This window comes from Triturus cristatus, chromosome 10, assembly GCF_964204655.1.
Source record: "Triturus cristatus chromosome 10, aTriCri1.1, whole genome shotgun sequence".
Taxonomy (NCBI): Eukaryota; Metazoa; Chordata; class Amphibia; order Caudata; family Salamandridae; genus Triturus; species Triturus cristatus.
The window spans coordinates 621,639,017-621,659,336 of NC_140593.1; the positions used below are offsets into that span (position 1 = coordinate 621,639,017).

General features: G+C 44.4%; 1 protein-coding gene across 2 annotated transcripts in view; it reads right to left on the reverse strand.

Annotated features, from left to right (window-relative positions):
- TEDC2 (tubulin epsilon and delta complex 2) overlaps positions 1-19,655 on the reverse strand; it is a 280,792-nt gene extending 261,137 nt beyond the window's left edge. The window contains exons 1-2 of one of the 2 annotated variants that reach the window (XM_085632157.1): positions 19,517-19,633; positions 3,843-3,917 (exon numbers count right to left, since the gene is read on the reverse strand). The gene's annotated coding sequence lies outside the window, so the exon portion shown is untranslated. Of the gene's footprint in view, positions 1-3,842; positions 3,918-19,516 lie in introns of both variants that reach the window. The other variant, XM_085632156.1, reaches the window with a different exon arrangement.
- Between the last annotated feature and the right edge of the window lie 665 nt (positions 19,656-20,320).

Below are 20,320 nucleotides of genomic sequence, written 5' to 3' on the forward strand. Positions count from 1 at the left end.
GGCAACCAAATATGATCATGGCCATCCTGGATGTAGTTTCTCTGTACACATCCATCGAACCAGACCTAGGTTTAAAGGTGGTGACCAAGTCTCTCCAACACCGTTCGGCATCATTGTGGGAACACACTAATATGATCTCAAGTATGATGGAGATTATACTCAATAACAATTACTTCCTGTATGATAACCAATGGTACAAACAAACCAAGGGAGTAGCAATGGGTTCAAAATTCTCACCATCTTTTGCCAACCTGTATATGGGAGCACTGGAAACTGACTGGCTGTGGGGGAAGAAAGCAGCCCAATAGACGGATTTCATCGTCTTTTGGGGAAGATACATTGACAACTGCTTGTTATTCTGGTCAGGCTCACAAGATCAACTCGATTCCTTCTGTAACTATCTTAACTCCAACGACATGAACATGAAATTCACATGCTAAGCCAGTAACAACTGTGTCTCTTTCCGTGACATTGAACTGTACGTGAAAAATGACACCCTACACAGCAAACTGTTTCGCAAAGAAACGTCTTGTAACGCAATTCTTCACGCAAGCAGTGCTCATCCTCTGCATCAAATACGAACTATTCCCTACGGAGAGTTTTCCAGGGCCAGGAGAAACTGTAGCGAAGATTCTGAATTCAAAGACTGTCTTAATGACATGCAACACAGATTCTGTCAACGCGGTTATAAACCCTTGATCATCAAGAAAGCAACCAACAGGGTTAAAAATATCCGAAGAGCTATGACCTTACAACCCAAAACCTCTAAAGAAACAGACAAACAAACCGTGAGACTCATTACAGAGTACAATGCAATCAGCACCACCATGCGCAAAAGCTTCAATAAACATTGGAACACTCTACTGACCGACAAATCGCTAAGGAACAACATAACAGCACACCCACAAATTACCTTCAGAAGAGGAAGAACCCTTGGAAACAGACTGTGCCCCACCACACCACGCTCAGCTCCAACCTCCTCATGGCTTACCAGTCACACGGTCGGTTTTTTCAAATGTGGAAGCTGTGGAACTTGCAAATGGGCCATGAATGGCACCAAGGATTTCAGTGGATGGAATGGCAAAAAATACAATATCACGACTAACATTAACTGCAATACCAACTTTGTCGTTTACATTCTGCAATGCACCTGTAAATTACAATATGTGGGAAGTACGATCAGACCACTAAAAGAACGCATCAGCGAACATGTCAGAGCTATGCACAACGAAGATGCCAAGTACCCCATGGCTTCGCACATAGCTACATGCAAAACTCAAGGACCACGCAAGAGCCTGACTTTTTTGGGAATTGACATTGCCAAAAACAGTGTCAGGGGTGGTAACCGTGAATTAAGACTGAGAAGACAGGAAGCATCATGGATCATGCGTCTTCAGTCGGTCAAACATGGTCTTAACATTGACCACGAGCTTCAGTACTTCTTAGGGTCTTGACTCTTCATACCTTATGTCTTCTGCCTTATCATGTAACTCTATCTGCTCAGCCCTTCTGGCCCGCCAGCTGCATATTATCTACGTGTATCTCTGAACCCAGTGATGTTTATTTTGTCTCTCACCTACTCAATTATGGTTTTACTGGGGTTTTTTACCCTACTCATATGTGCATTTCTGGTTTAATTTCTCTCCTTTGCTCGTTTCAGGTGTTTATATCATGCATTTTGTTGATATTTAAGATCATGGTCACTGACCCTCAGTGGCCTTTTCATTCTAATTTTACATGTTTGGTCTTATCTACTGTCCAAGTTTATTCTTGTTACACTCTCATTTCCGTACCACCCTTGTTTCTCCTCTTTATCTTGATTGATCTTTCTTCACACTCATTATCACTTTTACTATTCTTATCTCTTTTCACCTTCCCCGGTTAATGTCACTCCTGTTGTGTCTTTCTCTTTATTGACCTTCCATCCCTCTTTTACATGCTTTTGATTCAGTTGCACCATCTGACCCATTCACGTTAACCTGCGTCCTCACTTCCGTTTTTTAACCGGAAACACCATCAGCCGCTCTAGTTGTTTTCCAAACCTGAAGACTATTTCACTTCCGGTCTTACCGATACTCACCATTCCGCACCCTGGAATCGCGAGCTGATCCCTTACCCGAGACCGCTCTTCAACCGGTAGGCCTTGCACCACACCCTCTTTCCCCTTCCCTACAGTGAGTAATTCTACCTGTACTGATCCACATTCCCTGTCTCTCCATGGTTACAGATCCTGCTATTTTAGCGTTATCCGTGCGATCCCAGTTCCCGCCGTTTCCTCAGCGGGTCCTTCTCCTCGAGTGACTTCGTACTGAGGTCCTTTTGACATATACATTTACTTCCGTACAGGTAGCTGCTACTTCCCTCACTCTTTTTCTTCTATTCACAACTTATTCTGTGCTCCTGTCACGTTTCTCTATTGTTTTTCAACCCAGGATGTTTCTCTCATTAGCATTGTATCTTGTTTTGCTTATAAATTGGTGCCCTGTACCTGCCATGTAATTGTTTCGTTTAACTCGCGTCACTGACTTCATGAACCACTTACTGTTGCATTGTGTGCACTTTTGTCACTTTTTGACTTTGTTTCAGTTTCCTGTTTTATACGCTTTTTGCTTTTACCATGATTATTATCGTTCAGTACCGTCACCTTTCTCAAATGATTCAGCTATCCTAGTTTAGTTTATTTTTGGGTCTTTCTCCCATTGTGACCTTCTGGTCGTTTCCAGATCAACATGTGTTCTCAATTGACTGTTTTTCGTCCTTGACTGTTTCCACCATTTAATGTGTTCACTTGATGAATTTTCTCTCATTAGTTGATCGCCATCTGTGATGAATCCTTTCTCATGCCTTTCTATATCCTCTCACTGGCATGACTCACTACGTTTAGCTTATACCACTACTGCCCTCGCACTTCTCCTATTATGGATCACTAGACTGTAGTAGACACGTTATACGACCTCTTACTTCACTACGTTTATCTTCCACCTCGCCTTTAACAGGCACTTACTTATTCTTTCCTTTTATATTTAATCATTCCACGGTTATAATTTTTTGTTTTGCATCATAGACACCAACTTATTCATTCGGGCAAGACTTAGTCTTCACACGGTCAATCTAATGTTTACAACATTTTGCCTGCCTCACTTGTTTACACTCTCCATTTTCGTTGACCACGAACTTGCTTGACCATTTGTTTCATTTGGCACCCCTTTCCCAGCACACCGTAGAATCCTCCGTCTCCCTCACCGACACCATATGTCGAGCCGGTCTTTTGACATTCTCCTTTTCTTGGCTTTCATCATTTGACTGTTGCCATGGCTCCATTTATTATTATTTATTCATTTTCAATCCTTTTGTGGTCATTTTATTTTTATTTGCATTTATTTTTTCCTTATCCCCTTTTTCCTTCCTTAGCCCTGATGAGTCACAACAGCTACACGTTGTGACGAAACACGTGTCGGCTGATCAATTTCTTTTGTATATTGAACTGAAACTTTTCATTAAAAGGAATCTTGCACGCAACACGCCTGATGTCGACCGGTGTTTATCCATTATTAAGAATCTGTCTGACTCCTTCTGGCATTTATTGAATACATACAGAACCAGCTAATTATCCATACGTGTGCACAGGATCTCATTTTCAGTTTTTGTTGTAGGTCTTGACCTACGCATTGCAGGGGTAATTTCATTGGGTTTGTCCCCCCCTGACCTAGTGGCACCGGACACCTTTGTTCACTTGACTAAACCACGTACACGCTTGAGCGCCAAGCTTCCTCCAAACAATCAAACCCTTACCACTGTCAACACGGCTTATAATCGCCATTTAGTTAAAGAAGAGCGCTTACCGGTCTGCCGGTGAACATAATCACCCAGCTAACCCATATGAAGTCCTGGAGTGCTGGACACAAACGAATAGTAACCTGTGTCAAAACAATGGAAAAACACGGGAAAGTTAATCTCTCGAAATGCGGTATGTTAGTCGCATGATTATCGGTGTCAAAAAGAAACAAGTGGTTTAAAAGAAAGTTACTGCAGTACTGGTTACTTTAAACGTTGTAGGTGCCGTGATGGAAATGTGTATGTTCGGGAGGTCCTTGGTTCAGTAAGAGATCTGAAAACAGATCATCTAACATTAACTGCATGGTTATTTTGCAGTTTGAGAAACAAGAGTATAAGAAAGGGGGCCACCACGGTTCTTACCCGAAGCATGTACGCTAGAGCACATCACGGCCGATCACTGTGTTCCGGGTTGTTGACACGTGATTTTGACGCCGGAAGATGTATTTAAGCTGCCATGTAGGCCGCAGAAAGAACTAGAACAGTAACTCTATTTAGCTATCGTGCATATGTAACCCGAAGTGCATTAAAATGCCGGGCCATCCGACAGGATTAGCGTGGTAACAACGTTACTTTCAACTCAATCAACTTTATTGTTGCCGCGTAGTGGGCCAAAAAGACAAAAAGCTTCTTGGGTCTATGAAATAAATTTCTTTGTTCGGTGTCAATGGGCAAAACAATAGTGAAGAGGGGAAAGAGAAAAGAGAGACGAGAAAGGAGAGATTTAGTACTTATATCAATATTATTTTGTGTGTGGGAGTATAGAGCATAAGAGTTTGTATTTCCATGCGTTTGTAATTCAAGGTTTCCACTTATAGAAGTGTGATGTCACAAGAAACTATACTTGTTTTACCCATGTCTGGGCATACCCGTCCCACTCGGGGTGACAAATGTAAAAAGAACAATTGATGGACAGAATGCAGAACAATGTCATACATTCACCCCAGTACAGATATCTGGGCCTAAATCCATAGTTTTTTTGCTCACCATGCTATTCCAGTTTGGACCCAGCCATATGCATATCAGTCTTGACCCTGCGCCCAATGGGAACAGTCCAGCCCGAACCGCTAGACCAGGTCCTCCCTGGACTGGAAACAAGCCTCCTAGAACCAGTTTCAGGGTTTCACTCCTCATCAGCCAGGATCGCTTGACTCCAATGGCATGGAGAGCACGGGACCCACGTCTGGGCATACCCATCCCACTCAGGGTGACAAATGCAAAAAGAACAACTAATGGACAGAATGCAGAACAATGCCATACATTCGCCCCAGTACGGAGATCTGGGCCTAAATCCATCGTTTTTTGCTAACCATGCCATTCCACTTTGGACCATGCCATATGCAAATCAGTCTTGACCCTGCGCCCAGTGGGAACAGTCCGGGTCAAACTGCTAGGCCAGGTCCTCCCTGGACTAGAAAAAAGCATCCCAGGACTGGTTTCGGGGTTTCACCCCTCATCAGCCAGGATAGCTTGACTCCAGTGGCATGGAGAGCATGGGACCCACGTCTGGGCATACCCGTCCCACTCGGGGCGACAACAAATGCAAAAAGAACAACTGATGGACAGAATGCAGTTTGCACCCAGCCACATCCAAATCAGATCTGTGACTAGGGGTGAGTGTCTGAAAAGTTTCAGCGCTCCGTCCATTATCTCCTTGTGTTTGCTTTGTGCACCCTAAGTTGGCAGGGTATGCCCAGACATGGGTCCCTTGCTCACTTTACCACTGGATTCAAGCTAGCCTGGCTGATGAGGGCTGTTAGCCCGAAACTGGTCCCAGGATGCTAGTTTCCAGGCCAGGGAAGACATGGCTTGGCAGTTCGGGCTGGACTATTCCAATGAGGCACAGGGTCAAGACGGAGTTGCATAAAGCTGTGTCTGAACTGGGGTGGTGAAGTGAGCTAAAGAACGATGATGGATTCAACTCAGATCTGTGACTGGGGTGAGCGTCTGAAAAGTTTCAGCGCTCTGTCCATCATCTACTTGTGTTTGCTTTGTTTGCATTAAGTTGGCAGGGTATGCCCAGACGTGGGGCCCTTGCTCACTTTGCCACTGGATTCAAGCTAGCCTGGCTGATGAGGGCAGTTAGCCCGAAACCGGTCCCAGGATGCTTGTTTCCGGGCCAGGGAAGACATGGCTAGGCAGTTCGGGCTAGACTGTTCCCATGAAGCACAGGGTCAAGACTGATTTGCATAAAGCTGTGTCTGAACCGGGGTGGTGAAGTGAGCTAAATAATGATGATGGATTCAATCCAGATCTGTGACTGGGGGAGGGGGGGGGGTGAGTGTCTGAAAAGTTTCAGCGCTCCGTCCATCATCTCCTTGTGTTTGCTTTGTTCGCTACAACTACAGAGTGGCAATCAGGTTGAATGTGATTTATTTATTTTTATCTATTGTATTGGTTATGCACCTTTTTATTGGTTTACATAATCATGTGACCATAAATGTCACATGATTATGTTGTTTAGTTGTTCACGTAATAATTGTGAAGCTTTATAAAAGCAGTTAAGTCTATTTTTGGGCTTCCTTGCTACTTTTAGCAGTATTGTGCTACATATGAAGCTTGTCCCAAAGTCACAATGAGGGTTTGCTTGGAGCCAAAAGTCAAACATTTTGCCTCTTTCAGGACAAGGAAGAGGTAATCAGGAGAATTTAGGCTATCGGTGGGATGCTATAAGCTGACTAGCAAGGTATCACTTTTTCTTCTTCTTTCAGCTCTATGTGACCGAATAAGAGATGCCTATCTACAGCCCATTAGTTTACTACGTTCCTGAGAGAGAGCTGCAGCACAGCAGTGGTCTGCATAACCCAGCTTTGGGAATACATTCATCTTTAGAGATGCTAGAGAAAGCGGACACCTTCAGTAAAACAGCAAAGAATGTGTGAATGAAAGCCATGCAGGAGGCATGCCACTGGTGTTCATGTCTTCAGTTCAGCCTGATGTGAAACACTCCCCATACAGTCAGACTAGGGCACAGAAGGAGTATTATGGGTCTAAAATCAAACATTTTGTTGAATAGGACACTCAACACAGCAATGCAACATTCCTTGCTGGAAATAATATAACTTTACCACCATTTTACATGTTAGTGAATCTCGTGAATAAGCTGCAGAGCAGCTGCCGCCCTCCCAAAACAATTACTAGCTAGCCCAGGTTTTTTTAATTTTTTTTAATAACCGTACATTAAATAAGGGAATTTAGATTAAGTCTAATTACTTCCAACCTTAGCAAACAAGCACTGGCAAAGCCAACAGGTATCAGCAATCTGAGTGCTATAGGAGTTGGCTATGTTAATGTATTTATGTATATTAATAAAAACAGCCCCAGAGCAATACACAAAAGCATTTACATTGCCAACACCTATAGCTCTCAGACTGCCGATACCTATTGGCTTTGCCAATGCTTATTAACAATGTATTGTTGGAAACACAGTAGAGCATGCACGATCACAGAACTACAAGGAAGGTAGGTGAAACAAAATTACCACATACTGAAAATTATGCTTTATGTTTATAAATTGTGTCTCTTGATGTATTTAGAAGGCTATAATTGATATGTGCTTTGCAAATGTGTGAAGAGATATTTTTATAGAATACAAACTGTCCATACAGCATTAGTGTCCACGTGTTATTCGGCGTTTTGTATAAACAAGTTTTGTTTTTATAGTATAGGATGGGATGTGCACACACATTCAACAAGAAAATACTCAACATAAAGAAAGAATTCTTCAGAACTGAACTGGAAAATGCGAAAAATTGGCCTCGCAAGCTGTTCGACTTGGTCAAACAACAATCTAGTGAAAACTGCCAAAGAAACACCGAAACCCTTAATATCAAGTGAGGAATTCTCTTCCTTCTTCTATGACAAAATCTCGGCCCTAAGAAATGAGCTTAAATCTGCAACCCACCACCAAAATCAAAATCAGCCAGCTCCACCTCCTCTCTCCATGTTGTCCACCCAAACCTCACCCAAAAACCTAGCACACTGGTCCAACTTTAATCTATATGACGATCAATCTATCTCGAAAACTCTTGCCTCCCTAAAACCGAGCAATCACTATAACGATCCTCTCCCCTCTAACTGCCTAGCTGCCGCCTCCAAGGCTATCATCCCTTCCTGGACCTCAATAATCAACGCCTCCCTCCTACAGGGCTCAATTCCTGACTCGCTCAAAGCGGGTCAAGTTGTCCCCATCCTAAAGAAACCTACGCTGGACCCTGCCTCCGCCGAGAACTATAGACGCATTTCCAACATATCACTCCTTGCCAAAGTTCTGGAAAAATGTGTGCATCAGCAGCTAAGCCTCCACATCAACAACTTTCACCTGCTAGATGACTTTCAATCAGGCTTCAGACCGGGACACAGCACAGAAACCACCCTCCTCCATATTGTTGATGACGCTCTCCAAGCCCTAGATCTAGGCAAAACCTGTCTCCTAATCCTTCTAGACCTTTCTTCCGCCTTTGATACGGTGAACCACGAAATTCCCCTTGAACGCCTCAAATTCAGGATGGGGTTGGAGGGCACCGTCCTTGAATGGCTTAGGTCCTTCCTCCAAAACCACTCACAAAGAGTCCTCATCAATGGCGATCTATCCGCCCCCTCTCCAGTCTCCGTGGGAGTCCCCCAAGGATCAACCCTCTCCCCTACCCTTTTCAACTTCTACCTTGAACCTCTCACCGAGGTGTTTCGTGCCGCCAACATCTCCTACCTTATGTACGCCGACGACACACAGGTCTACATAAAAATCTCTTCCCCTCAGGACATTCTCTCCCTAAGCAAGGCACTGAAGCTAACAGTCCACTGGCTCACTGCCAACCAGCTTAAACTCAACGCAAACAAAACTGAATTCCTTCTGATCTCCCCACCCAAACCAAATCCAGACATCCAGGAATGGATCAAGACAATCACTGCACTAAACTGCCCTCCTACCATTGTTAACTCTGCAAAATCCCTGGGAATAACCCTTGACGGCAGCTTGAATATGCACAGCCATATAAACGCGATGGCCAAAACGGCTAGATTCCACCTGAGCCACCTACGAAACCTAAAACCCTTCCTCGATAGGACCGACCTTAAAATGGCTACCCAGGCCCTTGTCATCTCCAGACTTGAATATGGATGCTCTACTCTCACAGGGCTACCCAAGAACTCTCTGGCATCACTGAAAGCCTGCCTCAACACCGCTGCCAGACTCCTAACGGGCTAAAAAAATTTGACCACATCTCTCCCCACCTCAAAGCTCTGAACTGGCTTCCCCTGGAGGTCAGCATACAATTTAAACTGGCTTGCATAACTCACAAAGCTCTGTACACAAACTCACCAACATTTCTTGCACAAAAACTTGTGATATCCGGACAGGCCAGAAATTCCCTATCTGCCAAAAACCTGCTGTTGCAGCCAGCACACTTCCGGAAGAAAAAAACCTACAATCGAGCCTTCTCTGGAGCCGCTCCAAGAATCTGGAACTCTCTTCCACCCTCCATTAGAAGACTCCCGTCCAGGAGACCAAAACTTTCTTAATGGGAAAATACCTCATCTAGCGAACTCTTTACAATCACCTCATAGACTTGCCTCTTGTACCTTATAACTACCACTTCAAATTATTATTATTTTTTTTCCCCTATTATTTATCCCAAATGTAGCGTCAACCTCAGCTATGATGCACCTCGTGGATTGGAAACCTTTTATTGTTACTCTGCATGCTTACATTTTTCTCCCTCATGCAGCTTGACTTTAGACGGCGTGCTCCTCCTGTATCCCTTTCTCTCCCAGTGTGATCCCTCCCATCCTTATGTTTTATTCCCCCCCTTCAATCCTGTAAAGCGCTCTGATACCCTCACGGGTCTGGTTCGCGCGCTATAAAACTGTAAAATAAATAAAAATAAATAAATAAATGGAGAAATTCATCTGCCAGTAATGCAGCCTTTCCCTCTGGCTCTATGTCCAACAAGAAAGCCGAACTCAGTGAGTTAAATGCAGAACACAAGATCTACGTACGAGCAGAGCACGTACCCACGAGTTAGCTTTATTAAACACAGAGAGCTAGGAAGCACTAAATAGAAAATATATATCTTATGCTCTGCTGAAAAAGCCTGGACCAGCAGCAATCTGCTCCTAGCATGTGGAGGGACCGATCACCAATTACCAAAAATAAAAATGTAGTCCCGAAACAATGCGTGAAAATGGGCTCTGCGTATGTTTAACAGCAGTTGGCTGGTGCTCTCGGGAAGGGCAACACACCGGAAGAGGCATGCACGTTGTCTGCTTTCCGTTCTGAAGGCAGCAAGGGAGCTCTCTGATTTGAGCTGGGTGCATGATTTAAAGGACCATGAACTCTCCTTTTGGTAAAATATCACCCTGGCTGGAAATCATCTGGAACACAATACCTAGACCACCTGTCTGTATGAGCAATTAAACAAATATTTATTTAAATGGCAGCTTTTTTTTGTATTCTTTTATACTGCTCCTCATCCCGGTATAGGGTGTCAGCGCGCTTTACATCACACACGCGCATCGGCACAATAAATCATACAAGTGTGTAAAACAATATACAGCATAAGAGAACAAAGGTTATAATGTGCAGGAAACACATATCCATACTTGTAGACATTACGTGTTAAGAGTGAATGACCGTGAGAAACACAAATTCAGGATGTAAAACTTAAGACAGTGGCTATCTGTACTAGGAAGACTTCGTTAATTCCCAATATAACCCTCTTATGCAATCGTAGAATGAAAACAGATTGAGAACAAAACACAATAAGGAACTCAACCCATGACATACAATTTGCATACCCCTCCTTGATGCCGATACATAGCTCACTGTGTGGTTTTAGACGGATTGTGAACTGTAAGTAACAAAATGATCTTTGCGTCACAAGCAGTAGCCCGCTTACCTCTCTAAGCAAAATACCAAACCCCTGATCTGCATACTGCACATGTGCAAGCACATTAACCCTCTATGTTACTTTATGAGTCAAAAATGTGAATGGACAAAGCACAGAATGCTCCCAGATCTGTGTTAACCAGTAGTTATCTTACAACTATTATAATACCTTCAAAATTACTAGGCATACAATGATCTCTGCAGCATGTATCTTAAACCTGTAGAATATTTTTAAACGCAGCCTTTTGAGATCAGTTAAGTAACCTACACCAGATTTACTGTCCCATATGTCCTTGTTCCTTGTTAACAATTTCTTTACAGCAGACTTTACCAAGCATTTGGAATGCAATAGGTCCGCATTTACACGAGTAATTGGCATTGTAAATGTCAATGCCTTTTATTTATGGTTTGGGTTTTAAAACATAAATAAAAGGCATTGTCATTTACAATACTAATAGCTTAAAATCTCACAAATGCGAGACCTATTGCATTGCAATAAAAGGGCCTTCTCAACCGCTTGTTAGATTGTAAATATCAGAGGAAGAGACCGGCCTGTAACGTCTTCAAAATAGCAATAAATAGTGCCGCGAAAAAGATGTGCAACGCTCAACCCACAGATGTAGGGAATTGAAGTGGATACTGCTGATGTGTTCTAGGTCTGCCAAGTTTTAGGAAATGTCTCAGAGGGGGTATGTATTGTTTTGGAGAAGGTCTCAGCTATGATCATTAATCTTTTAGCCAAAACGGTCCTTTTAGGGGCCAATACTATCTTAGGGAAATTTGACTTTTCTCATAAATGGTTGCGCTACTTGGCAATGAATGTGGCTAGGTTGATGATTTCTTGTGCATGAAAGGGAATGGTCGACCCACATTGCAGATGTGGAATTATGAAATGCAAATGATTCAGTCAGGGAATTTGTTTATTTGCACAGTAGTGGGCTAGCAGGTGGACGAAATTACAGACGTTGCTTGAATATGATGGGGGTAGGTGGCATGATAATTCTGTTGAAATGTGGTGGCAGTGCGGGGCTTATGGAACTGACCTAAAACATCAGCTCATGTGGGACCTCACGTTTTGAGCATTCCAGAGTTGCATTATTCTTCCTCCTTTAGGCTCAAGGATTTCAGCCTGGCTGACTTAGTAGACAAACTGTGGAAGGGTTCCTGTTTTCTTTGTACTGTGGTCTTCGCGACCTGATGAACCGACGGTCACCTGTGTATTTAGAGAGAACCTTTTTTTTATCTTGGGGCCTACTGAGGTTGAGCCAATTTTGGATTATCCTTTTAAGTAAATTAGAAAATTCAATTAGTATTATCTGGAAATTTGGTAGCTGGACACCTGAACCCTACCTGTGTACCATCAATGTAGTAATGGAGCAGAACCTCCTGTTGGAATAATGGGTGCAAATACAAATGAAATAGTAATATAAATAAAGAAGATCCCTGAGAAACTCCACAACTAAGTAGGAATATAAACAGCCAAATCCAATTGCAAACCGTTTGCTTACAAAAACTAACACCCCTCCAGTCCCTTAATCTCAAAGGATAGGCTAGTGTAGCTAAATGGGATAGTGCAGCTAAATTGAATCTGGATTGCAGCGTCAACCTGGTTCATTTATCCAAAGCAGAAACTGGACATCTATGCAGACTAGTTTGTCTCTTTCAAGACAGAATTCAGATGCCCCAACATCCTTTACTATTACAATTTTTAAATCTGTAAAGTTTTCACTTTCTATGGTATCGTCACAAAAAGGTAAACTTTAGATATCGTGTTACAAGTATTTGCATACAGTAGAATATGACAGTGCTTAATCAAGGGAGTGGCTCAAGCTAACTTAATTCTAAAAAAATTCTGTATAAACCAAACTGATTGTTTGTCATTACAACTGAAGGTTGTAATGGCTGGTAATTATTTAATCGACAAATTCCCCAATCAGCTTGCACAGGTGAGGATCTCCCCAACTGAGTGTAAAATGTAATTTTACGATAAGCTATCTCATAGCCTGCAGAACGGTTTTGCAAAATTTGAGGGGGAAGTGAGAATGACTATTGCAAGGGGCAGTTTCCTTACTGTCCTACGCTGGCGCAATCATACTTGGAACTGCTATCTTTTGCTTAGTGTTAGCTACCTGCTCCAAGAATCTACTGCATCAAACGACGTGATGATGAGACTTTATGTGGTCACAGGCAAGGCTATCTGGGCTTTCTAATATTTGGATTATCAGGGTTTATTCTACGTCAGAAAAAGAGATTTCTAAAGCTTTATAATGGCCATCTTACTGCTACTGACATATTAATGCCTCGTCACAAGCTGCTCTGGAAGGGTATTTTTCTAGGTTTTCAGATACCTACCCTAAGATTTAGAGGATCAGCCAGTCAACAAAACAAGCAAAATATCAGAATCCCTTTGCATTCACTGGAATGGTGGTCCAACCTCCCAACCCAAAAAATCAGTTATTCAGGGAGAAGAATAAACATAAACTGGTCAACCAGCCAGGAAACATTTACTACTAAAACTCTAGTCAGCCATCAATTTTCACACGCCCCTTAGTAAGAAATGAGGTACTGGAAGAGAATGCCAGAAGACCTTCTGTTAGATACCATTGTAGCGGGCAATGAACAGCATCCCATACAGAAAGAAGATGTAGAAGAAAGGGGGAAAACAGTGACAAGGGGAGAAATCAGAGAGGAAAAGTGCATGCCAGATAAAAAACGACAAGAAGTCTAAGAAGATGGGAAAAAAAAAAAAAGAGTCTTGAACTAGAATCAACACTAGGCAGACTTGATATCCGGACTTTGGTAGTACCAGTAGTGGTAGATAAACTGTGGGCCTGTGGGCGTAAAGTTTTCCAAAATAAGCTCTCTGCTCTCTGCCTTGAAGCTAATTTTTTCACTTGTATCTGTAATTAGTGGAGCCGAGGAAAACAAAAAATGATGGGCAGAGTGAATTAATAAATCTCAGTCACTGGTAATCGTTCGGGGCCAAATTCCAGTCCCTTATTTTTTACCACAATGACCCTACTGAAGAGGCCCACATAGGTTGAAACCGGCTAGGGTTGCGTCGGTTCCCACTCAGAGGCAGTTTGGCCCGGCAGTTCAGGTTGAACTGTCTCTTTTGGAGCAGGACCGAGGCATATTTGCATACGCCTAGTGGGCAACAAATTATCACCAGTGGCAGACATTAATTAAATGAAAGCAATGCCCCTATAGTTTTTTTTTTCTTTCCTCAATGAGTGAAGCGACATCTTAACAGTAGTCAATTTCAACCAACCCACTCTACCTCCGAACATGCTTTTCCGCACCGCAGTTCACTCTTTCTCGAAATTCACAACCCCACTTCATTTTCTTTTCACACTCCTAGTACTTTTTGTTTTTTCTAGATGCATTACCAGCAATGCACCTCTTTGAGCATACCTCTACCACCGGTCTCTACTGGCGTGAGGACGTATACACCGTCCCGGACCTCAACGAGTGCTAGCGGAATTAGGGAATAGCCAGAGATCACCCAGCATTTGACCAGACCTGGCCTCAGAGCTATTTTCCTTTATGTAACCATGGCTATTTTCCCCTAACCTGGGTCGCATTCACCAGTATGTACCTCTACTGATGTCACCCAATGAACTCCGCTCGCTTGGAACTATCTAGGAAATTACAGCTTTCTGCCCTAGTATACATCACACTGGATCATTTTGGGATTTCGCCCAGTGTTGAGCCTAATGCAGTGCTCACTCGACTAGCAAGGCATGACATTAACTTCAAGGTATCTTTCGTCATGAGAGTACTACCCCATTGTGCTTCGCCCTGATGAAGGTGTGACCCAGGTCCAGGTTAGACACCGAAACGCGCGTCAGCGCTGTAGCCCTCTGATCTCCCCCACTTCTATTTTCCCTCCTGGAAAAGAAATTGAATTGAATTGCATGAGAAGTGAAAAATTGTATACTCCTTTTGTACATCTGTGCGGTCCTTATGATATTGGAAACTTTGTGTACACTCTCTGGGGAAGACTTTTGATATCATGCGAGAAGCATTGTTGTGACCTTATGGACTATGTACTGTTTTATGTTGGGATGTTTGAGTATGTGCGAGTATGTGGCTGCGTGATAGATAGATTGAATGAGTGGGTGTGTGCGTGACTCATGATGTATATTATTATTATTGACCTTTTGATATTGACTCCCATGTTTTGTGGTATTTTATGCACTAAATAACATTAATAAAAATATATGTATTTTTCTACCTCATGTGCATGTATTACATTTGGGAGAACACTGAGTTTGTAGGACTATTTTTTTCTTATTGGTGACTTACTAGCACCTGTTAAAATTATATTGGGGCATAGGGTCGTGTTCTCACGTTCTTGTCAGTAGCTTTATTCCCCTGCTCCCTCTGCCAGCTACCAGCCCCAGGGGCCCCTTCTGTGTGAGTGGTGTTTTATTCCATCTACCTACAGGAAGACCAGGCTCTCCTTAATTACGGCCAGGTCCAAACTACTGGCGGAAGGAACAACTACAGAAATAAGAGACTCGAACCACAGAGGTCATCTAGGAACATAACTATAGAACGTTAAAATACGGGGACATACAAACTGGACTATAAAATCTCACAGAAATAAACCTGCTTAGGCCTAATACTTAACAAGCATCTTGCTGGGGGTTAGAGGCCCTTGAAGACAGTGCTGCGGGGGTGGCATGGACGCAACGCTCCATAGCAGGCTGAGAAGGCAGGCCAGGCGACTGACGGGGCATTGCTGGTACAGCCTGAGGAGGCCAAGGTTGGCAAACCCTACGGCAGTAACAGCGCAGGAGTAGCCCGGGGCCCACCAGGCGGTATGGTGAGGCTCCGAGTGTTAGCTATTGGTGTAGGGTGACCAGAATTTAAAAGCAAAATAGCGGGACATTTCCCAAAAATAGATGAAGGACTGCAATTTTACTTCAACACAGTGCACAGAATGACAGTGCTCCTTAGCAGAAAATTACAGAAAAGGCAGTAAGATAATACATAAAATGTAATTTTTAAAGCCAGTTGCATGCCCGTTAATTAAATTGCTTTCCTATAACAGCTGCTAACTATCCCTGATTTGCGAAAAATAAAAAAATACCTGCCACCCTTTTCAGCTGACCCTCTCAAAAAAAGGGGACATGAGCTTAATTTCCAGTAATCTGACGGGACAGCTGTCGAAAAACTAGGACTGTCCGGGCTAATCAGGGATGCCTGGTCACCCTACATTGGTGCAGACTTCACTATGGCACAAGGAGAATCTCCCTCCACCTATGGAATATGAGTAAAGCAGACTGGAAGGCTGTGTGTCGCTCCTCCTCGCCCTCGCCCTCTCCCCTCCCTCCACCAAAGCAGAGATGTTAACATGGACTTGGGCGAGCTGAGTGCGGCCGCCATTGTTTGCTTAGTTCCCGGTCAGCTGGGATTACATGCAACGTTACTACGCTTTAAAAATATATATATATATATTAACATCAATGAACCTCCCCAAAAAATATTTAAAAAACGGGCGCCTGCTAAAATATGAAGCACAGCGCCCGTTTTATTAATAGTTAAAGTTTATTCTGGATGCGGGACAGCAACGAGGAGCAAATAGTGGAAAAGCGGGTGCTGTAGTGCAACCTAAATCGCGGCCCCAGTGTTGTGAAAATAGAAGCACAGATGTTGACGGAGTTGGGCGAGCCGCGCGGCCGCCATTGTTTGATTAGTTCTTGGTCAGCCGTAATTATATGCAGCGTTACATACTGTTCAAAAACAATGTGAAGTAATAATTATTGAAGAAAACAATTATAAAGGTGGGCGCCTGCCAAACTATTAAGTGTGGCACCGTTGCCTGCTGCAATGAAGTGAGTGTAATAGGATAAGATCATTAAAGAAATAGTGATCACAGGCAATATAAAGCACACTGCATAACACCACAAGTGAAAAGTCCCGTTCTTGTGGGAGGTTGCAAATGGAGACAAGGCGGTACCAAGGGGGGACTAGTAAGCCTATTTACCAATGAAATCAACGATTTAGGAAAGAAGGTAACAGGAGCCATTTGAAAAGATGGGCGGGGACGTGGGCAGACCTTATATGAGCTTATATTCCATACTCAATACAGCATGCCTCGCAGAGCGAGCAGTGCATGTGCGCTGCCGCCAGGCTGTTTTTCAAGCTCTGCCCCTCGTGACTTTACTCCCTTGATCCCCAATTTATGGATTCCCAGAGTACACTTTTTAGGTCGAGCCTAGCGCAGTGCGCATGCGCTGCTCTAGGAGAGGGCCTCTTGGCATCACTCCAGACATTCAGAAAGCTTTCAGAAAGCTTGTGCGTGTGGTTGTCACATTCTATTGGCCTTTGCATGTGGCTTTCACAAAATGAAAGCACTCAATTGGCCAAAGGCGGGTGCATGTCCCACCTCTTCTTAAAATGTTCACTCCCATGGCATTTTGCAGTCGGGAGCGAGCAGCGGTGCGCAGGGTGCCATCTGTTGTGGATCATGCTACTTTCCCTGGGAAATGTCGCTTTCACTTTTGCAACCGCGCTTGTTATCTACATCTTCCCCGTTCTCTCCCTCCTGCCCACACACTTTAGGAATCTGCTGTATGCCTATACTGGAGGGGCGGGGCACTACGGGAGTTGTGTTTATTTGTAAAGTTGAGCTGTGCACTTTGCTTCCTTTCCTCCCCGTCCCTTACATCTCTCCCCTCATTGTACCTACTGATAAGCGTGTCCTCTAAGTATTAACCACACGTAGAAGACACCAAAAATTTCAGGAAAAAAGCCTTTGGTCCATGCAAATCTTTCAGAGCTCCACATCATATTTGGGAATGATAATATTCCCAGCAGAGAATCGTAGCATGGCAGTAGCATTGTTGGAGAGATAACAGAGAACGCCAGAATGCATCATACAAGGTGTAATGCATAATGACGCACATGCTGGCCGATCAAGTAAGCCGGAAAGAAATTCAATGATAGACAAATAAATGTGGTGCGATCTGCTGCCTGCCTATACTTGAGGGGCGGGGCACGACGGGAGTCGCGTTTGTTTGTGAAGTTGGGCCGTGCACTCTGCTTGTGTTGCTTCCTTTCCTGCCCGTCCCCTACATCTCTCCCCTCATCTTATTCCCCCGCCCCCATCCCATCTCTCTCCACCCGCTCTCGTACCGGTTTCTTCTCCCCATCTGCTCGGTTTTTTCTGTTTTTATTGCACGCTTCTCCTGGGCAGGGGAGCAGGAGGGGCATGGCTTTAAATCCACGCTCGCTGCGAGTCACTGGGTCTCAGACATCAAAGGGTATAGTGGTCAGAGGCAGGAAATGGATATTAAGGGGACAGAAGAGTTTGGAGTGACTTTCTAAAAACACAATGGCAGGCTGTGCAGTTCAGCAACCCTTTGGCGAGAAAGCTCGCTGAGGCTGGTTCGTGAGAGGTAAAGGGCACGGCGCGGGGGTCCTTGAGAGCCCGCTTTAACCTATTATTTTAAAGGGTGCTGACCACAGCAAGCAGAACTGCTGGGATGGAAGCGCAGTTTATTATCAGTGCTGCTCACGATGCTGTGCACTGGGTCTAAAGTACTGGTATCCACATATTATCACACGTTACTTCACGGTTATGTGCGACACTTTTCAGATATTCTACACGTTGTCTGTTTATTCATGACACATGGCCCGAAGTGTGTGAAGAAATACAAATATTACTTTATTGCCGATAACAAACGTGTTTCTAAAGGCCAATAATGCCAATCCATCATGTTCTGTAGGTCACCGGTAGGAGTAAAACTCACCGAGTGTAATTAAGAAAGAGGGAGCAGCGAAACTCACGACCACGCACCCCATGTAAACATGAGAGTTTCAACCCCCTCACATGTAACCCGTGGAACGGGGCACGTGTCACAAGCTCTGGGCCAGCATCATAGAAGCAATCATCTGCACGGAAACGTCCGACAAAGTTACACACAGTCACACACACAGGGGCTGTATGTACACAGCGGAAGAGGTGTGGTGCTGCGGCCAGGGCGACTGACTCCGGAATCTGGGGATCACGGTTCGATCCCCAGTGCCGGCGGCAAATTAGCCCAGCACCATGTGACTCTGGGCAACAGCTTGCTTAATCTTCCCGACGGCCCCCAGCGCCTAGAGACCCTTATGGGTGATTGTTCGCACTTTACAAATGTGGATTATTATTATTATTATTACACTCTACTAGCCGCTGAGAATGTGTCTGTATGGTTTCTCAGTGCTAGCTGATAACTGCACACGTGGAGCGCAGTTTTTTTTTTTAATCTGTGCTGCTCACTGGCCTACAAACTGTAATCAAAGACATCAGCTGCATGTAAAGGGCATAGTATGACTGGAGTCGTTGTGACTTAGCTGGCCTGTACTGTGGTGATGCTCGCTCTGTCACTCACACTAGTGCCAAAGCTAAACACTTGTAAGGTCCCAAAGGAGAGCACTATTGGCTATGCCAATGCTTGTTACATTTCCAGCACTGCCTAAGAGAACACAATTTGGCCATGTGATGGGGGAGGGGGGGGGGGGTTAGAACTGGACGAGGGTTGGAACTGAAAAAAGTTTCCTCTTTACACAGTTTCCGACTAGACCACCGCGGGTGACATTTAAAAGGACAGGATGTGATTAAACACGTCTATTACTCACATACACTCTCGCAGCCCAACAGATGTCTTGTAGGGTTGCCGTACACACAATGCCTCCATGTTAACAAAGTGTCCTACAAAGTGATAATGGAAATCTGGCCACCCTATTCGTCGTACCTCTGCGATACCACACTCAGTTAGATGTGCTCCCAACTTTACCTACCCCTCTTCAGGAGCGGGATCAGCTTCTGGAGCACTGGGAAGATCTTATTGGCAAGGAAAGCAGCAGACTAGGTCTTCCGACGAAAGCCACCCGGACTGTACTTGCGTCGGCAGCGCGTCGTTCGTTGTTACACCCTCCTCCAAGGTAGTCTATTTCTCGGTTATCCTACCAGTTCGGCGTCCCTAACAACGACGTACGTGACGTCGAGGCACGTAAAACTGCGCCCAGCGCGCGCATATGAAGCGCCAGTGCCACCTTTCAAATCAATAATAAACAAGGCGCTTACAGCTGAGCTAGAATGATGCCTTCTTCCCAGTTTACGTTCGCGCCTTGCTTCCCACCCCACTTGTATTAGACAAGGGATCTGCATAAACCAGTCCATTACCGCCAACGTAATGGTGTTTTCAGCGAAGACTGGTTGACTGGTCCGTGACCATTCTTACATAGGACCGCTATTTGCTGCACCGCGGTGACGTCGAGCGGTGGGTTTACTGATCACTAGGCCTGTCGCCCAGGCTGTCTATTGGCGTGCGGCGACGACGTCTGCTCAGTTTTGCAATCAGTCGCGGGCGGGGTACTGCTGATCGTTGTTACTAGAGGGACTGTCATGGGTTTTAAACTAGTGTGCCATTGCACCTTTCGTGGGTAGCACGCTCCTACCTGTCTATTGTGTTGCACCGCAATAGATCATTCCCTGTAGCTGCCCCCCCCCCCAGGCTTCCGTCCCCTTCCTCGCGTGTCATCTGTCCTCGCGCTGGCTTGTTTATGACATCAGCTGGCATTCATGAATGCCAGCTGATATTC